At 45.3% G+C, this 17,113-nt stretch overlaps 1 protein-coding gene and 1 pseudogene across 1 annotated transcript in view; one reads left to right on the top strand and one right to left on the bottom strand.

Annotated features, from left to right (window-relative positions):
- The window catches only part of LOC127051008 (NACHT, LRR and PYD domains-containing protein 3-like), a 572,024-nt gene that overhangs the window by 360,225 nt on the left and 194,686 nt on the right, over positions 1-17,113 (bottom strand). The window lies entirely within an intron of this gene.
- Positions 1-17,113, top strand: part of LOC127051019 (NACHT, LRR and PYD domains-containing protein 3-like) — a 111,416-nt pseudogene that overhangs the window by 54,927 nt on the left and 39,376 nt on the right.

Here is a 17,113-nt window from a genome sequence, read left to right as displayed (position 1 = left end):
ACAAGATTCATTCCACACATGAGGGGGAAAAATAGAGGGAACACTGGTGGTGACAATAATTGTTTGTAGGTGTTCTAAGTGCTCTTACTGTCCTTCATCAGCCTCCAAGAATTAAGGATCAGAGTCATAAGTGGAGGCTTAGATTTCCTCTAGTGTTTCTGGGATTCCTCTTTTGTGAATTGGCAGAATTCTGAGAAGGAGGGGGTCATGTTATCCCTGATGGCCACAGAGCTGAAGTGGTAATAACAAAAACATTTTATAGCTAGGGGGTAGGAGTCTTCTTATCTGCATATGTTCATAAAAATTGCAGGCATAAAAACTGTTCTCAAATCAGTCCAGTCTACAAGCTTACATTGTTCTATTATTACAGACTTTTGCTTCAACCAAAGGAAAAAAGTATAGGAAAATACATACAATCTATCACCTGGGTCTAAGTATTTCCCAAACTTTCAAAAAACAGTGCTATTTTGAGTACATAGTTGCATTATCAGTAATATTTAGAAGATTTCTGCCACTTATGGTAAAAATTATACGTTTTTTATGAGCTGTGGCCAATTTTGTGATTTTTCTAATTTTTTTCAGATTGGATAACCAATAATGTTTAATCATTAGAGAAAAAACACATCATTTTCCACATCTATGTCCACTTGGTGATGACTGCCAGATATGTGCCTAACATGGTAGCAATTAAGAGTCCTGTGGCACCTTATAGACTAACAGATGTATTGGAGCATAAGCTTTCGTGGGTGACTATCCACTTCGTCAGATGCAGTGGGTGTTCACCCACGAAAGTTTATGCTCCAATACATCTGTTAGTCTATAAGGTGCCACAGGACTCTGAGTCTGGATCTGTAAAAAGCAACAAACACAGCTACCCCTCGGATACTTGATACCATGGTAGCAATGAATTTTTTCTATCTGATGGGTTACCCCTTAGAGCCCCAAATGGGTCTGGGCTGGTAATCTAGTAAAAATAAACAGTTTTCAGTCCTGCTTCAAGTGTAAATCTACATGTAAACTTAATCATGGAGCTGCCGATGCTTTTGCATCCATTCCTGTCTCCGACTGAGTTGATGCTTGCTTTTTGACTGTGTATGCATCTGCTGGGAAATAATCTAATCTAAGTTATTGGGGTCACATGGTCTTGATGTATCCCCATCTCTTAACAGTACATCATAATATGACACACTAGCAAGCCATCCTACTACAGAAATCCAGATGAAAACAATGAATGTAATTTTGCCCTTGAAATGTATGGCAAATTTCTAAAGTACTGGAAATGGCACTTGACATTTAAAAAACATCTGAGCCAGTTCAACTCTTCCCCGCCCCCACACTCACACACACTAGAGTTCCCTCACTTCTAGGGAACCCATTTTGAATTTTTGTTTTCCCTTCCAACAACTCTTCAAACGTTTGTTTGGGTCTGGTCTGGTCAGTAGTTAGATCTTTTTGAATTCTTCCAACACACTTTAGCAAATCACAATATGGTATCATGGTGAGAGGCCTCATCAGTAGCTCAGGCCCTAATGTTCAATACCTAATTGGTAGGTGCCTCTTGCTTAAGAGCCTATGAGGGGAAAAAAAGAGGTCATGTTGGTTAAAAAATATGAGGGCACTTCTGAAACTGAGAAACACAAGGGACTAAGCTCAGCTCTATGCAAGAGAAAGGATGGTCGTGTAATTAAATCAAAACTTAGTCTCTCTGTGCAATCATGGGCAAGTCATTTAGTCTCTTATGGGTCTCAATTCTCCATTTGAAAAATGACAATAATAATATTTCTTTTCCCTACCTTTTGCCTTTCTAGTCTATTTAAATTGTAGGATCCTCAGGGCAGGGACTGTCTGTGTGTATTGTCGCTCTTTCTTCTAGCACCAGTGTCTTGTTCTGACTCCAGCATTACCCTCAGCAAAGTGGTGGCAGATGTCCTGCACCTTGCAGATCAGAGGAGAAATCCATGACAGGGAGTCTGGGTAAACTCTAAGTGAAACTTGTCATATTTACATTTATTCACCTGTTTTGGAATGATATGGTGAAACAGCAGAGGCTCCTCTTCCAGAGATCTGAGCCCAACACCAAATTCCCAAGGAGAAAATCTGCCTCCAGAATGGACTCTAATCAGCACCCAGGGCAAATGGATAACCTCTACTACAGTTGGCACAGCTGCCTCCTTCCCAAAGCTTCCCCCCAACACCACTCCTCATTTGGGAGGTGTCTCTCCTTTTTTTAAATCCCAGTTGGGGTCTTTCTTTTCCTTCATGTGTCTTCTCCCCACTTTGGTGTCTTTTTCTCCTCAACTTCTCACTTGTTTTCCCTCCTTTCTTACCTTTAAGTCTTGTGGAGCTCTTCTCTGTTGCTTCATCAAGAACACCCTCTCCCCACCTCCCCTAACTAGGGCTTTTCTCCATAGTTTCCCACATATACCCATGAGTTGTTTTCTTTCGCTGTTCAACTAAAACGTAGAGTCTCTCATCGCATTGGAGTGCCTCTCTTCCTGCCTCCAAAATATCTCTGGGCCTCTACCAATCCTGATTGAACCTGCCCCCACCCCAGGAAGTGGGGGATTCTCTCCCTTATACAAATTCAGGGATCTTTTTCTCTCTGGAACATTGGGATTCCCCTCCTCATTCAGTGGCGTGACCATATGTCACGGAGTGTGGGGGAGTCTGGGCCCTGAAACCCCCACTTCCTGCGATTCACCGTGACTCTCAGCCAGCCAGTAACACAGAAGGTTTATTAGATAACAGGAACACAGTCCCAAGCAGGGCTTGTAGGTAGAACCAGGATCCCTCAGTCAGGTTCCTCTGGGGGCAAGGATCTTAGACCCCAGACTTGGGGTTCCCTGCCTCTTCCCAGCCAGCCCAAAGCTGAAACTAAAAACCTCTCCAGCAGACTCTCTTCCTTTGTCCAGCTTCCCGGGCAAAGGTGTTGACTCTCCCCACCCCCGTTCCTGGCTCAGGTTACAGGCTCAGGTCCTGTCCCTCACCTAAAATCATCCCCTACTCTCCTATCCCCCATGCAGATAGTTCTTACTGCGTCACATCATATTTTCAAGGAAACTGTAGTGATGGAGAGGAGGCCGAGCTGGTGACAGTTCTGGTGGGTAGTATGTTTCTACATGTGCACAAGATTTGGCTGCTGTCACGGGTGTAGAGGGTTCCCTGTGAGCCCTGGAGGGAGGGAGGAGTGGCAGTATGTGACAGTCATGCTGGGGGTGGTCATTGAGATGCACATGGTCATGGCCAGGCTGCTGCCATAGTTCCACACTCCACTGGCTGGAAGTTCCCGAGAAGTCCAGAGTCTGTCTGCAGGTGGGATGCAGAATCCAGTAAAAAAAAAAATCTGTTGTAATAACCCCACCAGTGTTTCTGGAACAGGCCCTGGTCCCTCTGGTTGTGGAGCTGTTCTCCTCTTTGTCATCCAATCCCCCCAGCATTTGATCCCTGGTCTCAGCGGAAGGTGGGTGTGATGCTGCCAGTGCTGGACCTCGCAGTTGCCTCCCCATCCCAGGTCTGAGGCTCAGAGCTGGGGGCAGAGACAGGAGACGTCTGTGTCCTGCAGGGGAGCAGATGAGCTAGCGCCAGGGATGCGGAGGGGCAGGATCTCCCAGCTCCTGCTGCTCTGAGCCTGGCCCAGGTGTATGGAGAGGGGCCTCTTATGATTGGGTCGCACCATTCCAGGGCTGATCAATGCCAAGTCCATTCTGATAGGCTGAGAGATAGGTAGGTGGGACTTAGGATGCCCAGACAGCTGCCCTTTAAATTCTGGTTGGTCAGTGGAAAGGTTGAGGAGCGGTGCTTAGAGATGAAGTCTTACGTCAGTGGCAGAGGTTTAAGGATTGGGGTGTCTGGGCCATTCACAGTGCTGATTGGTCAAGAGTGACGTGTAAGGGTTGGGAATTAGGCAGGAAATTCTACCTCATACTGGTTCCTCATTGCAGTAGGGTGGGGATTGGGACAGGCAGTGGAGCAGGGCTTCTACTTCATTCTTCAGGTGGATTGGTCTGGGAGAGAGGCTGGTGGGCGGGGCTGCCTGTCAGGTTAGTTGTGATGAGCCGCCTTCACACTGTGATCCCCTTCTCTGTGTTTCTCTCTCCTGCAGCTTGGGGAGTTGTGGTCTCACAGCTGCTGGCTTCAGGGATCTTGCCGCTGTTCTCAGCACTAGCCAAAGCCTGAAAGAGCTGGACCTGGGTGCTAATAATCCAGGAGATGCTGGAGTGCAGCTGCTGTGTGAAGGACTGAAACAACTGAACTGCAAACTACAGAGTCTGCGGTAAGTAACATTTGGCCTCCTCTGTGTATTTACAGGTGTCTTCTGTGCAAAGTGCTTTACACAGTGAGAGTTGATGGAGAGGAGGAGAGGATTTATTTTTCTCTCTGTTCCACTCTGATGTTTCTCGTGGACTGAGAGTCACCTCATTACCCCCTTCCTACAGCTAGAGGGAGTCTTACTAGTAGTAGCTGGGTGTAGCTACATGCACTTCTTAGCACAAGCACTGGCAAAGCTGCTACAGTCGTGCAGTGAGTCTTCTTCCAGTGAAGTTCCACACTGCCCCTGCCCATCTTTCCATGAGCCCTTTGATAACTCAGAATCATTGGGCTCAACACAGGGGTATCTGGGTGAAATGTAATGGCCTGTGATATGAAGGAAGGCAGACTAGATGAGTTAATGATCTCTTCTGGCCTTAAACTCTGTGAAACTGATTCTGTCACCCGCCAAGCCGCTCACTGGAGTTAATTGGAAAAATTCTTAGTTTTGGTTCAAAAATGGATGAAATATTAAGCAAAATATTCCAAAGAGAATTGTTTCCATTTTTCAGCAATATCTGCCACTCCTATCACTGCTGCACACCAGCCCCAGAGCAGCTGAGGGGAGACTTCTTGGTCTCTGCTCAGGCTGGCCCCAAACAACCCACCCCTCAGAGTTACAAAAACACAGTCAACGAGAAATACAATGTTATAGCATTAGAGCTTCAACCACACGTCAACTTAAAAAAATGGTTTGGTGCATTGGGAATTCTTGTGCGAAAACATAAATTACTACACCGGGGCAGTGCTGACTAAGCCCTGATTATATGCATGAACACAGACGCCCCACAATGCATAATGACTGCCTGCTGACAGCATCCACAGTGATTTCCACACTCCTGAGATGTGCTTAAGAGAACACGGAACAGGGTAATTAGTTAACAAATTAACACCTGGATGAACCCTACCCTCTGCATTCCCCCACCTCAACTAAATCCTCTTTTCCATGATACTCCATCACCTTCTGATTGCTTCCGTCCTTCCAGCTCCAAGGGACTGCACTATAGCAGGTGGGGAAGAACTTTGGTGAGCATTCTTGGAGCTGCATGGAGAACCCCGAAGGATATGCTTTCTTTTGGCCCACAGCACCCTCCTTGCTAGCTTCTAAAGGAAATTACAGTGAAATTTCAGCCTAAATGGTTCATCCATGGGCTAGTGAAACACACTGTTTTCCCCAAGTAATTCTGGTGAACTTTTCAGTGGGAAGCTCTATCACCCCCATGCTTTGGGGCAGGAACTTGAAATTTGGCAGGGAGAGCATTTGTGCCAGGAATATGCCTATTTCTTTTCCTATGAAAATCTGCCCCGATTTTCAAAGTTATAAGCCTTTGAAAAATCTCAGTGCTGATGCTTAGTAGAGACTTATTTCAGCTACAGTCTCTAAAGGTCCCTGCTTCACCGAGCATGCTCCAACCTGGGGCTCCATAGGGCTTATTTGGCCCTGCCTGAGACTGGTTTTGAAATCAGGATTGGATCGGGGGATCCTGAGTTCCATCTTGAGGGGTGGGATATGTGGTGGGAGAGATTCCCACCCCAGTCAGGAAGGGGTTAACGATCTCCTCTGGGCACATTCAGCCCCAACCTGGCACACTGCTGAGACCAATTACACCTGGAGAGGGGTGGCTCCTTAAAAGGGAGGATCTAAGTCCAGTGCAGGTTTGCATTCAGAGAAAAGCAGAACTAGTGATCCCCTGCTCCACTGCGCAGGGGCTGCTCACCAGGGAAGCTGCAGAAGAAATTCTGTTGTCTGAACCCTCTGGAGAATCAGAGGAACCATCTTTACTCTGCTTTGCTTTTCATTAGAGCCCAGGCGCTCAGACTGGATCTCTCAGTCACTTAGGGTGTGAGGAACCAAACCCCATTCTCAGAGACTATTTACCTGTTACCTTGCAAGGAACAGCGAGGTGAGCCCAGACTGTTGTGTGGGCTGTCGGATTATTTTCATCGCTTTTTTCTGCCTTGGCTTGTGGCCATGCCTTAAAGGAGGAGAAGCTGCCTCTCAAAGACTGACCACCAGAAGACTGCACCCTGCACTACAAACCAGTGCTATAGCGATACCTATAGCTAGAAAGGAACCTTAGGGACGAGAGAGGTGCCCACATGCACCCCACAGGGGTGCCCTAGAGGTACGACCTGTAACAGAGTTGGAATAGGAATCACCAGTTTGCTCAGAAACTTCACACATTCTGCCCAGACAAGGACTTAGCCAAATAGTTCAATCTACTTCTCCTCTCTAGACACGATCACTGTGATTCACTGCACCTAAAACTCAGTCTAACACTGCATACGTTCCAGCAAATAGAAGAGGACTCTCTACCTCTTCTGTGTTTTATGCCACTGTGACCACATCAGATCAGTGCTCCAATCCCTACATTGGCTTCCAGTGAGTTTCTGCTGCCAGCCTAATGCCATGGTTTTAATCCTCCATGAAACTCCAGAACCAAGCCCAGGACTAGAGATGACTCCTAATCAGTACGAGAAGACAGAGAAGCAGCCTCAGTAGCAGATACTGATGGACACTGATGTCATCAGACTGTCTGCTGCAAATTGTCACTCTTGACATTCTCTTCCTTGTGCTTATTGACTGTTTGTTGCAACCCTGTATTTTCCCCTACCTCACAGTCTGTGCACCTAAGCCTCTTTCCATGCTCCCCTCATTCATTCCACCCCTCCCTTCCTATTTCCTTCCATTTAGCTAATCTCCACCTAGCAACTCCCACTCAAAGAATTAATCGAAACCCAAATGCAAAGACTCACTCACCTTCCCCTCACAGCAAAATAACAAACAAAAGGTCACCATTGCACTGTTCATTCTGTTTGTATGTTCTGCCCCTGTCCTCTCCCTTTTGTCTGTCTTGTCTAATTACATCATAAACTCTTCAGGGGAGGGACTAGCTACTACTCTGTACAGCTCCTAGCACAATGGGGCCCTGTTGTTGGATGAATCCCAGTGAAATCACTGCTGCGGCGCCTCCTGCTGGCCTGTCTGGGAATTAGCTCATCCAGCTCTGGTCCACCCTCTGCTGGCCAGTGTCTTCTTTGCTGTCACCTTCTTCCTTTTCTCCACCACTGTACTTCAGGCCCCACGTCCCTCCCGGCCCACAGTGCCCCTTCTCCTGGGTACTGCCCTGCAGCAGTGCCCCCACACTGGGGATCCTCCCCTCCTTGGGGAATCCCAATCCCCTAAGCCCACCTTGCCTCAGTGTTCATCAAGCCCCTTCCCTCAGGGCCAAACTGCAGTCTGAAGTGTCCACTCATCATCGGCAAGGGGGTTTGGACCTGCTGCCTTTTCATGGCCTGGCTGCACTGCTGCAGCCTCAGTACCACCATAGGACCTTTTAGCAAGGCCTCAGGCCTGGGGACTCACCTGGCCACAGCTCCCCAGAACTGCTTTGTTTGTTATACCCTCCTCCAGCCAGCAGCCAGGTCCTTCCCACTCCCTCAGTGGAGTGAGACTCCCTCTGCCTAGCTTCCAGTCCTTTTATCAGGGCCAGCTTTACTCTAACTGGATGTGGCCCGACTTGTGGCTGCCTACCTAATTGGCCTCCCTCAGCTACTTTTCACTACTAATCCCTCAGAGCGGGGTGACTGCTCTGCTACACCCGGCATTGCTGGAATTACTACACTATGTTATTACATCCTTCCTGTGCCAATGTTGGCACATGGCATAAACCAGTCTCTTCCATTATCCTCTGTGATTTGCTGCTGCTTCCATTTGCTCTAAGGTATTCTGCCCTCCTTCCTAGGCTTCTTCTCAAGGTTTCTCTTGGGCACCCCTGTTTTCACACAGAATTCGATTTCCATTTGATGTCTTCATGTGGGAGTCTTAGTTGGCATCTGTAGTACATGCCCCAATTATGGTCAGTGTGCCCTCAGATTGTGCTGGAAATGAGCTGCTGGTTGGTGATTTCTCACATCTTTTTATTGATGATGACATCTTTCCAACCAATGCCAAGAATCTTTTGTAGGCACTTATTTTCAAAGGCGTCTGGCTTTCTGAGTAAAGTATCATAGCTCTCTATCTGTAGCAGCCTTATGTTAACACTGTGATTACGTTTGAATTGAAGATTCTCAGTTTTGTTCTGGTGCCGAATATCTTTGGTTTCCATACATTGCTGAGTTTAGTAAATGCCTTTCCTATATTTGACGTCACTTCCTTCTGGAGGTATCTGTTAGTCAATATGGTGCTGCCGAGATAAGAAGCTAGAACAATTTGTCTGATATTTTTGCATTCTAATGTGCAGTTACTGCTTGACCTCTGCATTTCAAGGATGTATGCTTTAATATAATTAACTCTGAGCCCTGCTTGGCCTGCTATTTTCCCCAAGTTGTCTGAATTTGTATCTTGCCAGGGCTGTTGCTCAGTAGCACAATATCATTAGCTAAGTTTCGGTCATCTTGGCATTTGCAGTCTACCTATGCTAGACTGGTGTTTGTGTTACTAATACACTTCTGCATTGCTGCATCTTGTGCCTGGGTCTGTCAGTCCCAAGCTTGGATAAAGTGGAGAGAGTTGAGTGCAGAGCTAAACATGTAGTCTTGTAAGAACACCTCACCAGTTATAGAAACAGAACCAGGCTGCCATTCCGATAACAATGAACACAGCTGCCCCTTTGTGCTTCAGGAAGGCTCCTGATGAAAGCCAGGCTCTGGAAGTCAAAGCCCTGAAAAATTTGATGCTAACAGCAAGAAAACACTTCAGGGCTGATTCATGAGAGTTATGGACAACTATAGACTTGAAAGCCTGGGTATCGGTGGGCACAGATTGAGAGATGTGAATAAGAAGTGCTTTAGGCAAGAAAAGAAACATCTGATTTATTCAGGGCATAGTTACAACAACTACTCAGAGGGAGCAGTTCTCATTACGACAGATTCTGCAGAAAAATCACTTATCAACTGGGAACCTACTAACCGGTGCATCATCAACGCCAGCCTCCAAACCAGATTCCTGAAGATGTCAGTTATACAGTGCTGTGCTCCAACGGAGGAACACAGCGATGCAGATAAAGATGAATTCTACTGTAATACAAATAATAATAAAAATACAGATCTAACCCCAGTAACATGAAGGACCAAATTTTGATCTGTGAACTGTTGAGATTGCTGGGCTCCTCTGGGACACTGCAGTTCACAAAGCCCAGGACCAACGATGTGAGAGCTGGGTACAAAGCACTCTTGGCCTCATCAGAGCCATCTCTGATCTGTGTCCAGACCTAAATCTCAGCTGGATATTGCAATGGACAGGTGAATTTGGATTCAGTTGTTCAGTAGTTTCCTAATCAGGCTGCTCAGAAATGGGAGAGCAGATGATGATGTCCTGTGCTGCTGTAGGTCAGTGCTGCTCCTAGGCTGTTTGTGGAGCTCCAGTGTTAACTGTACCAGCATAGCTTGTAGCTTTATGATTCAGCAGATCTCAGTGTTAATCATAAAGAAAGACCACAGGCTCGGTTCTCTGGTGATGCTCAGCCAGGTTCGTTGTCAACATTATCAGAGCCCAGGCTCAGAGGTTACAGGTACACTGACACATGTATGCCCATGACAAGGTACCAGCTTAATCAACATAATGTTGTCCCCTAGGGCCAAAACAAAGCTACCCCTCTTATGACTTCTCCTTTTATACATTGATACAAACGAGTTACATATTACACTGCAGATGTGTTAGTTACCATCCTTGTACCTGATAGCTCGAACAAAACATTCTCATCCATTATCCTGCCATTCTCTCCTTATCTCAGATGGGGTCTTTGGGTTCCTGTACCAGCCTCACAGGTCAGGAATGGACTTACCAGGTTGTCTGATACCAAGTGTTACTATTTTGACATGGCCTACTTTTGTCCACAGCCTTACTTTGGTTCATACTTTTAGCCATGCCTAGGCCTCCAGCAAGACCTGTCTTTCACCAGTCAAGAAGATCAGGGATCAGAGTCTTAAGTGGAGGATCACATTTTCTCCAGCGACTCCTGTTTTGTGACCAGTCAGAATTCTGAGAAGGAGCCTGACATTTTATCCCTGATGGGGCTTAGGCAGGAAGTTCCACTCCACTCTGGTTCCTCATTACAGTAGGGTGGGGGTTGGGAGAGATGGAGGAGCAGAAATTCTACGTCATTCTTCATGTGGATTGGTCAGGGAGAGGGGCTGGTGAGCGGGGTTGCCTGTCAGAACAGCTGTGACAAGCCCCGTTCACACTGTGAACCCCCTTCTCTATGTTTCTCTCTCCTGCAGGTTGTGGAGTTGTGGTCTCACAGAGACTAGCTGCAGGGATCTTGCCGCTGTTCTCAGAACCAGCCAGAGCCTGACAGAGCTGGACCTGAGTGATAATAAACTAGGAGTTTCTGGAGTGCGGCTGCTGTGTGAGGGACTGAAACACCCGAACTGCAAAGTGCAGAGACTGGAGTAAGTAACATTTGGCCTCCTCTGTGTATTCACAGGTGTTCGCTATTTAAAGTGCTTTACACAGTGAGAGAAGGTGAAAAGGAGAAGATTTTTTTCCTCTCTGCCTCACTCTAATGTTTCTCAGGGACTGAGAGTCACCTCGTTACCCCCCTGTCTACAGGTAGAGGGAATCTTACTAGTAGTAGCTGAGTGTCAGCTCCATGACATCACTAGCCTTTCTCTCAGTCAAGCACTCTCCTCTGGGCTTATGCCAGCCCCAGCTTTGCCTTGTAGGAAGATAAGAGGGGCATCATAATCACTGAGTCCTTGATTCATTCTCCTGTGATATCCAGACCCTGACACAGCACTTGTGAACACTTATACGAAAACAAAAGTAAGTTTATTTAAGAAAGAATAAATATTTATCCAAGAAAGAGAGAAGGTGATAGAAACAACTGGTTACAATGCAGAAAAAAACTCTTAACATGTGATCCAGGGTCTACACTTGTCAGTAGTTACCTTTCCTATCTAATGAACCAGGTTTTCCCCAGAAATCTCAGTCAGTTGTAGAACTAGCTGGTGATCCCCTGCCTGCTGTGATGTTCCTTTTCACCAGCAAGTGGTTTTGATCTTTCACCATTGTCTTTGATATTTTTCCATTGAATGTTCTGGGATGTGGCAAGGGTAGACAACATAGCGTTTTGTAGATATGTTACATGTTATACTTGATGAATAAATATCCTATAAGAAGTGTTTGGTGTATTGAGTTTGTCAGTCCTGAGATGACAACTGGTTGCAAAGAACAGGGGACCCTTTGCCAAGGCCGCTCTGTGTCACACCAACCCAATTTTCTTTTCTCCTATTTTTTATCTTTTCTTTTATTAAACCATCTCCATCTCGTGCTGTCCCTGGTGTTGTTCCTGGTAACGGCTTTAGCAAAGAAGTTATCTTGCATTTTGCTCTGAATTCTAGCTGTTGAGAACACTCTGCTGCAATGCCCAAGATTCTGAACCTGGGCATCTCCAGTGAGATTTCCCTGTGGAGCACAGTTGAGACTGTCTGCTACAGGTGGTTGGGCTTGGCAGTAATAGCACAACTCCGTAACAACTCTGCACAGCCACACACAAACATGCTTACAGGAGTGCACAAGGGATCCCATTACATTTGGTGTTTAACCTGCTCAGAGGTAATGCAATCACATATTTTCCACCATCACAACCCTCTGCACGATTTTAGCACAAGCACTGGAAAAGCAGCTGCAGTCATACAATGAGTCTTCTCCCAGTGCAGTTCCATATTGCCCCTGCCCGTCCTTCCACAAGTGTTTTGATAACTCAGAATCACCAGACTCAACACAGGGAACTTTAGGGGAAACATAATGGCCTGTGATGTGCAAGAGGGCAGATTAGATGAGCTAATGGTCTCTTGAGACCTTAAGCTCTATGAAGCTGATTCTGTCACCTGCCAAGCCACTCACTTGAGTTAGTTGGAAAAAAATATTATTTTGATTAAAAAATGGATGAAATATTAATTAAAATATTCCAAAGGGAATTCTGTCCATTTTTTTAGCGATATCTGCCATTTGTATTCCTGCTGCATGCCAGCCTCAGAACAGCTGAGGGGAGACTCATTGATCTTGGCTCGACCTGGCCCCAAACACCCACCCCTCAGATTTACAAAGTCACAACGAATGAAAAATACAATGTTATATAGCATTAGAACTTCAAACATGTGTCAACTTAAAAAAAATTGTTTGGTGCATTGGGAATTCTTGTGCAAAAACATAAAATGTTACACCATGGCACTGTTGACTAACCCCTGATTTGTATGCATGAACACAGGTTCCATGGTTCTCCATCACCCTCTGATAGTTCCCATCCTGCCATCCCCAAGGGACTCCATTATAGCAGGTGGGGAAGAGCTTTGGTGAGCATTCTCTGGGCTACATGGAGGATCCCAAAGATATTCTTCCTTTGGGCTCAGAGCGCTCTCATCCAAAGGAAAACACAAGATAGAAAGAAACTGAATTTAGCTACTAAACAAACAAAACAACTGAAAAAATAACAAAATTTAAACAAACAAGAAAATTCTGTAAAAGCAGCAAAGAGTCCTGTGGCACCTTATAGACTAACAGACGTTTTGTAGCATGAGCTTTCGTGAGTGAATTCACCCACGAAAGCTCATGCTCCAAAACGTCTGTTAGTCTATAAGGTGCCACAGGACTCTTTGCTGCTTTTACAGATCCAGACTAACACGGCTACCCCGTCTGATACTTGACACCATGCAAGGAAATTCTGTTTAAGAAGCTAACAAACATGACTGAAGAAATTAATTAAAAACAAAAAAATGCAGCTCCTCATCACTGTAAGCACCGACACCCAAAGCTACTGGTGCTCTTCATGATCCACTTAGTTTAACAGTAGTCACTGAGGTCTAGCCACTTGTTTGGCAACACTGCCGGTTCAATATTAAAAGTATTTAAGAGACTAAATAATCCAGTTTAGCTTAGTTTATTAATAAAAGAAGAAGCAGTGCAATATGAAAAGGAGGCATACATACACTCCTTCTGGGAAGCAATTATTGTTGCAGCTTTTTCACCTTACACAGAAATTGTGCCTCAAAAATATACACCCAAGATAGCACAGCATGGTTATCTACAAGTTAGAAAGCACTGAATATGTCACCCAGGGCTAGAATTCTGCAGTCAGCTTTTTACATTTTCTTGTATTATGGTGTATCTTTCTCTTTCTTTTGAATATTACATTACAAGAGCTATGAAGGCTCTGTCCAATCTGTAATAGGATGTACAATGGATGCATCATGCCTTTGAAAGGTTTTATATTTGCTAATGCGAAAAGCTGTGTTTTGCTTTGTAGAGTGCATATATTTTAAGTGAAGCTGGAAGTGCTACTTGCTGTTATTGTGGCCTGAGACTTCAATCAGTAGACCTTGTTTTCTGTTGCTTATAACTTTGCTAACCTGAACCATTTTGACCTACATTTTCCATGCTGCTTCAAGCTGGATATTTTTGTGAAATTTTAGCCTCAATCGTTCATCCATAGGCTGGGGAAACACACTTTTCCCCCAAGTAATTCTGGTGAACTTTTCAGTGAAAAGCTCTATCAACCCCATGCTTTGGAGCAGGAACTTGAAATTTGGCAGGGGGGGAGCATTCGTACCAGGGATGTGCCTATTTCTGTTCCTATGAAAATCTGCCCCAATTTTCAAAGTTATAAGAATTTGAAAAATCTCAGTGTTGATGTTGCATAGAGACTTATTTCAGCTTTGCAGCTACAGTTTCCAAAGTTCCCTTCTTCACTGAGCTTGCTCCACCCTGGGGCTCTAGAGGGCTGAGTTAGCCCTGACTGGGACTGGTGGGGAAATCAGGAAATCAGGATTAGGTCAGGGGATCCTAACTTCCATCTTTAAGAGTGTGGTATGTAGTGGGGGAGATTCCCACCCCAGTCAGGAAGGGGTTAAAGAACTCCTCTGGGCACAGCCCCAACCTGGCACAACTGTGACACCAATTGCACATGGAAAGGGGTGGCTCCTTAAAATGGAGGATAGAAGGCCAGTGCAGGTTGGCATTCAGAGGGAAGCAGAACTAGTGATCCCCTGCTCCACAGGGAAGCTACAGAAGAGATTTTGCTGCCGGAGCCCTCTGGAGAAGCAGAGAAACTATCTTTACTCTGCTTTGCTTTTCACTAGAGCCCAGGTGTTCAGCTTAGATCTCTTAGACACTCAGGGTGTTAGGAACCCAGCCCCCTTCTCAGAGACTATTTGCCTGTTACATTTCGAGGAACAGCAGGGTGAGCCCAGACTCTTTTGTGGGTTACAGGATTATTTTGTTTGCTTTTTTTCTGCCTTGGAGTGTAGCTATGCCTTAAAGGGGGAGAAGACTCTTCCCAAAGTCTAACAGCCAGGAGACCGCACCTTGCATTCCAAACCAGCTCTATAGCAACACCTCCATCCAGGAAGGGACCTTAGGGATGAGAGAGGCACCCACCTTCACCACACAGGGGTACCCTAGAAATATGACCTGTGACAGAAAGTTTAAATAAGAATCGCCAGTTTGCTCTGAAACGTCACACATTCTGCCCAGACAAGGACTTAGCCACATAGTTCAATCTACTTCTCCTCTCCAGCCTGGATCACTGTAATTCACTGCACTTAACACTCAGTCTAACACTGCACACGTTCCAGATGATAGAAGAGGATTCTCCACCTCTTCTGTGGTTTATGCCACTATGACCACATCAGGTCAGTGCTCCAGTCCCTCTGTTGGACATATACATGTATAAAAAACACAGAAAGAAATACAGTCTTTGAAATTAAATCTCACAGTTTCTTGTCATTTTGTATTGAGGGTAGCCATGTTAGTCTGTATCCACAAAAACAACAAGGAGTCCGGTGGCACGGGACTCCTTGTTGTTTTTCTCAGTTTGTGTAACCCTAGAATGGGGAGAGTTAGTCTGTGGGGTTATCAAGTGCCCAGTAGTGCTTATCAGTCCTGCAGCTTCTTCAATAGATTTAGCAACTTTGGAGTCCCACACAATGACCTCAGTCTTATATACCCTGATTGCAGGGCTTGCTGGCAAGGGCTACTCTCTGATTTTCTATTGGACACTTGGCCCATCAGTGCACAGAGAGAATGACAAGTGTGGCTCTCCAGTAGGTGGTGCTGATGTACAACAAATCTCTCAGAAGCTTTTCTTAGTCAGAGGAATTTCATATTTCATTCATTTCAAAGAAGCCTTCTGAAATGCTAGTTTCAAGCAAGTGTCCATTGTATATAATGACTGGAGGTCAGAGACTCTACAGGCATTCCTCACTTCCTGTTGTCAGAGGAAAAGCCCATGCGGGTAGAAGCTGTCAGCCTGTTTTCTGACTGAAGAATCTATAAATATGGATTCAGGGAATGATCCTTCACCTCTGACTGTTTGGACTCTTACAGGGAAGTGTACCAGATGCAAAGCCGAGATCACCAGAGACAGTCTAGGTACCTTGAAAATACTTTTAGGAAACTGGCAGTTTATTACATCATGGCCACAATCTGGAATTACAAACTGTGACTCACCTGTTAATATATTTTACCTGCTTTAACCTTTCAATTGCTCTCATTTCCTTTTCTTAGCCAATAAACCTTTAGTTATTTTACTATAAAATTGACTGCCAGTTTTGTATTTGATGTAAAGTCCAGAGTATGAGTTGATCTGGGGTAAGTGACTGGTCTCTTGGGACCAGAAGCAACCTGATGAGGTGTGATTTTTGGTGTAAGTGACCCTTTGTCACAAAGTTCAGTTTGTCTGGGTGGCAAGATAGACTCTCCAGTCTAAGTGGACTGTCTGTGACTCCCTGGTAGGACTGGTATAGCGATCCGGGAGTTCACATTTGTAACTGGCTTGTTGAAACCTAATTATAGAACATACCACCAGTTTGGAGTTTCTGCCTTTTCTCTGCAGTTTGCCCTGAGGTAGGCACTCACAGTTGTGAGCTATTCTGGACAGTGTGACACAGTCTGTGGAAATTCCTTTTAAAGTTGTGGCCCAGCTGAAACAAATAATTTGTACAGAATTGGTTTGCAGTGAGCAATTTGTCCTGCCTCTAGGTGCAGAAATAACAGCTACATGCTGTACTAACTTTTCAGCAAGGGAAAGATGGAGCGGGGTTGAGACTTGCTTTGCAACCCAGAGTTCTGAAGGAAAGGGATTTTTAGTTCTTAAAACTCATGTGGATCTGAAGCAGGAAAGGATTTCTGTTCTTTGTTGAATGGTTCTGACAATCAGCAAATAGGAACAGAGGAAACCACAGCTGCGAACTGTGAGCCAGTGGATCTAGTAAATTCTGGTTGAGGAGGAAGCCATTGCATAGGTTGGGTGAGAAAGGGAAACCATCTCAGCGGTCATCGGAGTGTGATTTAGCTTTTTTAGAGTTGGAAAAGCCTCTTGTGACTGCTCCTGTCTTGGCCTAGCCATGTTTCAAAACCACTTTCATATTGGTCACAGATGCTACTGCTTATAGACTGGGGGCTCGAATGACATAACGACCATCTGATAATGTATCAGGGAAATAGATGTATTTATTGAAGCTGACGCTGGAAGAGTTGTCACAGTCATGAATTCGCTATTAGAACAGAGTGAGCAAAGTCTGACCCAACCAGCAGACTTCACAGAAACAACAGACACTCTTCAGGAGCCCTATGAAAGAGAACCCTCCCAACTGGTTGAAGGGAAATTGTGCAGGAAGAAGAAAGCTCCAAGAAGATATAGTCAGGAGTAAATTGGTTTGCCTGGCAATGTGAAAATGTCCTGACATAAAGTCAATAGCTAAACTTGTACATATATTTTTAAAGAACGAGTTAAATTGTTTCTTTTTTTTTAATGTCAGGCAGATAAGTCATCAGGCTGCCAACATCTTAAACTCCACTGGGAGC

This window comes from Gopherus flavomarginatus, chromosome 5 (genome assembly GCF_025201925.1).
Source record: "Gopherus flavomarginatus isolate rGopFla2 chromosome 5, rGopFla2.mat.asm, whole genome shotgun sequence".
NCBI classification, from domain to species: Eukaryota; Metazoa; Chordata; order Testudines; family Testudinidae; genus Gopherus; species Gopherus flavomarginatus.
The sequence above is the reverse complement of the archived record's forward strand: the minus strand, read 5'-3'. Positions and strand labels throughout refer to the sequence as shown.